The sequence below is a fragment of the Grammomys surdaster genome, unplaced genomic scaffold (genome assembly GCF_004785775.1).
Source record: "Grammomys surdaster isolate TR1022 unplaced genomic scaffold, NIH_TR_1.0 116643, whole genome shotgun sequence".
Taxonomy (NCBI): Eukaryota; Metazoa; Chordata; class Mammalia; order Rodentia; family Muridae; genus Grammomys; species Grammomys surdaster.
In genome coordinates, this window is record NW_021613789.1 from 3,592 (window position 1) to 9,057 (window position 5,466).

Sequence of the window (5,466 nt, forward strand, 5' to 3'; positions counted from 1 at the left end):
TCTGGAGATGCTTAAATAATGATTACAACCAGAAATGGAAGCACAGAACTCAGTTTTTAAATAACACAATGATAGCCTTAGTATAGTGCATAATAACATTATGGCTAAATTTTTGTTAGCTTAATGTTTTACTATTTTTAGTTTTGTTCTTTTTGTGTTTGTTTTAGAAGACAATGATTTTCTCTATAGCTTTGGCTGTCCTGCAAATAGCTTTTTTTGGTTGTTGTTTTTGGGTTTGTACTATTGGCTGATGTTGTTTGATATTATCAGCTGACAATATAGGTTTTTTTGTATATGTCAAGCATACGCTGTTTTGCTGAGCTTCACCCATATCTTGCATTTTGAAATTTGACAGAGAATATCACTCTGTTTACCAGGAAGTCATGTACTGATGACAGTGATACTGCCTAATCCTGCTGAGTCATTGGATTGTAGGTCATGGCAGCTTCCTACTTGTTGTGTTGGTTTTGAATTTATGTTGGAATAAATATGAGTATTTTGTTTGTTTGCATGAATTTGCATCTCATGTGTGCCTGGTCCTTCAACATCAATCTAAATGGAGAGAACCTTAAAGCAATTCCACGAAAATCAGGTACAAGACAAGGCTGCCCACTTTCTCCCTATGTATTCAATATAAACATTTAAATTATAGCAAAAGCAATAAAACAACTAACGGAGATCAAGGGAATACAAATTGGAAAAGAAGAAGTCAAAGTACTGCTATTTGTTGATGATAAGATTCTATACATAAGTGATCCCCAAAATTCGACCAGAGAATCCCTACAATTGATATACACCTTCAGCCAAGTGGCTGGAAGGGAAAAAAAAAAAAAACAACTCAAGGAAATCAGTAGCTGTCCCTTATTCAAATGATAATTGGGCTGAGAAGTAACAAGGGAAACAATAGACTTTACAATAGCCACGAATTATATAATGTATTATGGTATAACTCTAACCAAGCAAGTCAATGATCTATACAAAAAGAACTTCAAATCCTGAAGAAAGAATTCGAGATTTAAAAAGATGGAAAGACCTTCCATACTCATGTATAAATAGGATTCCCATAGCAAAAATAAATAAATAATAAATAACCATCTGACAAATAATTCTTTACTTTTTGTAGTTGGTAATTATTCATACAATATGATGTGTGCTTAGTACTGTTGATCTGTTTGCTTGTCTCTTTCTATCTGTTAATTGGTCTTTTTCTTGCAAATGTATATCCTATTGAAAAGATAAAGAAATGGGAGAAGTGAACCTTTTAATTCACTTCCTTCTAAAAAGGCTTTGTAATTACATTATAACTTCTGTGTCAGGAAGTAACTGGAGGAAAAGTGGGAATCATTTGAATGCAATATCAATGAAATATATGTTGACTATGTGAGCGCCATGCTTTCTTTTATTCACATGTACGGGATGTTTTAGGATGCAGTGACCTATGAGGATGTGACTGTAAACTTTACTCGGGAAGAATGGGCTTTGCTGGATCCTTCCCAGAAGAAGCTCTACAAAGAGGTGATGCTGGAGACCTTCAGGAACCTCACTGCTATAAGTAAGACTGTTAATGTTGTTTTACTTTTTAAAATCAGAAGGCAACTGGTTTCTTGGTTGTATGTTTGTTTGTTAGTCTTTTTGCTTGCTTCTTTTGTTGTTGTTGATGCTCTTCTATAATTTCAATTGAGAAGGGGGAAGAATGAGGTGAATGAATCAGACGTGGTTTAAGGTTCACTGAAGAGAGTACCTTAAATTTTGCCTAAATTCATATCATACATTTTCTGGTACTATGTTTCAGGCTATTATTGGGAAGACCACAGTTATGAAAAGAATTCTCAAAATTCTAGAAGATATGGAAGGTAATATTTATTTATGTGGTGATCCAAATATGCCTCTGAAGAAATCTCCATGTGTTCTTGATGTTTTGTTAAAAACAACAGTGTAGGCCAAGTGATGGTGGCTCACACCTTTAATTCCAGCACTTGGAAGGCAGAGGCAGGCGTATTTCTCAGTTCGAGGCCAGACTGGTCTACACAGTGAGTTCCAGGACAGCCAGGGCTACACAAAGAAACCCTGTCTGAAAAGAACCAAGAAAAACAAAAAAAGAAAGAAAAAAAACTGACAGTGTAAATAAGCAGAGCTTTAAAGATATTGAGTATTTAATTCTAACAAATGCATGTACCTCTATGACAGGTATTCTATTTTTGTTTGCAGTGCATTCTTCAGTGTAGAATACATGGAAACAGTGCCTTAACCGATAGTACTATTTGAAGCAAAGCCCCATTGACACTAAAATGCAGATCTGCCAGTCTGTTTAATCTTAATACCTGTAAATATTACAAGAAGGATACACTTTGAATGTATTATGTGTATACATCCACATCCTTCTCATGAGCAAGCAGTGCACAATAAAGGAGATGTTACTCACATACATGTAGGAAGGTAGGTAATTTCGTGATAGTGGAAGTTCATAAGGGTTGAGAAATTTGCATAGAAAACTTAATGTGAATACCACACATGTCTCTTGAGTACAAAAATTCAAATTGTGTGAATGCAATATGGGTACCTTTTATTTGTTATTCTACCTTTAATAGTATATTGTAAGGCACATACATCTCTGTTCATCTATCTATCAATCAATCTATCTATCTATCTATCTATCTATCTATCTATCTATCTATTTATCTATATTTTTATATAGAGGATGCAGTTCCCAATTATTTAAAGATATTGATAGAAACCCTGTACTTCTCTCTCTCCCAGAACATTTTGATGATAAGTTATTATTCCCACTTTCAGTAGATTTGTTGAACTTGATATGATTTTCTTTTCTTTTTCTTTTCTTTTTTTTTAGTTTTTCAATACAGGATTTCTCTGTATAGCCCTGGCTGTCCTGGAACTCACTCTGAAGACCAGACTAGCCTTGAAGTCAGAAATCCACCTGCCTCTGCCTTCCAAGTGCAGGGATTAAAGATATACGCCACCACTGCCTGGCTGCAGTCATTGTTTAAAAGCTGTGAGTTCTTTCACGGTTTCTTAAATATATTTTTTAAAAATCATATGAGAAAAGATTGCTATGAATGTGAGCCATGAAATAAATATTTTTACAATAACAGATATCCTTAAAGATGTAATGGAACCCATAATAAAGGAGAACACCATGGACATAAACAAAATGATGAAACTCTGTTATATCTGATTTCTCATTACATTTAGAAAACACTCTAAAAGTGATTCATACATATAAAAATATTCAGTAATATAATACATGGGGTAAAACTTCCAAAAGGGCCAATCACATACACAGGCATGGAAGAATTTATACTGTAGATAAAATTTCTAAATATATGCAAAGTGATCAAGATTTTGTATGTCACAGGCATCTTCAAAGGGAAGAAAGAATTCACACTGGAGAGAAAACCTATCAAAATGTTCAATGTAATGAAGTGCTTTCAAGTCACAGTCATCCTCAGATACATAAAAGAATGCTTACTGGAGCCTTAGTATATGAGAGTGGTCTTGAAATGCATAGGAGAAGAAACAGAGGAGAGAAACCCTGTGATTGTAACACACGTGGTGAAGCCTTTGCATGCCACAGACATCTGCAAAGCCCTAAAAGAACACATACTGGAGAGAAGCCCTATGAATGTAAACAGTGTGGTAAAGCCTTTGCACAGAACAGTGTTCTTCAGAATCATAAAAGAACACATACTGGAGGGAAGCCCTATGAATGTAAACAATGTGGTAAAGCCTTTGCACAGAACAGTCATCTTCAGTATCATAAAAGAACACATAGTGGAGAGAAGCCCTATGAATGTAAACAATGTGGTAAAGCCTTTGCACAGAACATTCATCTTCAGAATCATAAAAGAACACATACTGGAGAAAAGCCCTATGAGTGTAAACAATGTGGTAAAGCCTTTGCATGGAGCAGTTATCTTCAGAGTCATAAAAGAACACATACTGGAGAGAAACCCTATGAATGTAAACAGTGTGGTAAAGCCTTTGCATGGAACAGTAATCTTCAGAATCATAAAAGAACACATAGTGGAGAGAAGCCCTATGAATGTAAACAATGTGGTAAAGCCTTTGCACAGAACATTCATCTTCAGAGTCATAAAAGAACACATACTGGAGAGAAGCCCTATGAATGTAAACAGTGTGGTAAAGCCTTTACACATAAAAGTAATATTCAGAGTTATAAAAGAACACATACTGGAGAGAAACGTTAGAAAGTTCACCAGTGCTGTAAAGACTTCACATACCACTATCATCTTCAAAGGCATAAACGATCACATACATGGAGAAAACCCTATGAATATAACTAATGTGTGTAAATACTTTGCACATTTTGGGGTTCTTCAAAGGCATTAAAAACACAAATTGAAGTGAACCCCTATGAAGGTATTCAACTTGATTAAACCTGTGCATATCAGTATCACCTTGTAATTCATGAAAGGAGTCATACTGGGGAGATACCCTGTGTGTGTGTGTGTGTGAGAGAGAGAGAGAGAGAGAGAGAGAGAGAGAGAGAGAGAGAGAGAGACTGACTCCTCTTTGGCTAACCTTCCCATTGTTGTCCTCCTACTTAATTACCTTGCCTAGCTTTGACATGAGTAATTATGCCTGTTAGTATTTTCACATATTATGTCTTGTTCAGTGGATATCCAGAAGAGGCTTGCTATTTTTCTGAAAGGGATGGGAGAGGAGTGAATCTTGCAGCCATGGTAGGTTGGGAAATTTATGGAGAAGTGAAGGGAGGGGAAAACAATCCTGGAATAAAACCTTCAGCCTATAATGTTTCCTCCTTGCAAGATGTGCTGGGTCAATAGTAGCACACTTGTGGTGGTAGCCAATTAGTGACTGGTTTAATTGGAGGCACATGAAAGAAGAAGGAGGCTGTAACTGACACTGACTGGTTAACCAGAAACTAGAAGCAAGATAAGCCAGAATGATAAATAGAACCAAATATAACTGCCCTCTCCCTCAACAAAAATCAGCTTCAATAATGATGTTCTGCTCTATTCATAGTGGCTTCCTTAAAGGGAGATAACCGAGTATGGAGTCCAAAGCCTTTAAGTGAGCTGTGATTAGTCCAAGTGTTTTATCAAAGAAAGTGAGTTTTTAGGATCTTCTGATTCCAGGGAGGAAGAGATAGTCGTACCGTGACCACAAGGGCATAAAGGAAGAGACAAAACACCTGTGAGAAGTGGGTGAGGTAAAGGTAGAAATAAAGTTTAAGGTCATCTAAGGAATCTCTTGGGCTTCTAAATGTAGCTGAGAGGGAACAGTTTAGAAAAATAAACAACCTCCAACCCAGTGATGATTCCCTTATCCTAGAAGTCTAGGAGGGCACTGATAAAATATGGCCCATAGCAGACAATTTGTAGCAAGAGATGTGGAGCACAGGGTTGCAATCCTTAGGCCCAGGTGAAGATGAATCAGGTAGCTCTGAGGAAGAGGAGGAAGAGG

The 5,466-nt window shown here is 36.4% G+C and overlaps 1 pseudogene; it reads left to right on the forward strand.

Moving 5' to 3' along the window:
* Nucleotides 1-1,425: 1,425 nt before the first annotated feature.
* LOC114635711 lies at nt 1,426-4,368 on the forward strand (annotated as a pseudogene).
* Nucleotides 4,369-5,466: the final 1,098 nt, after the last annotated feature.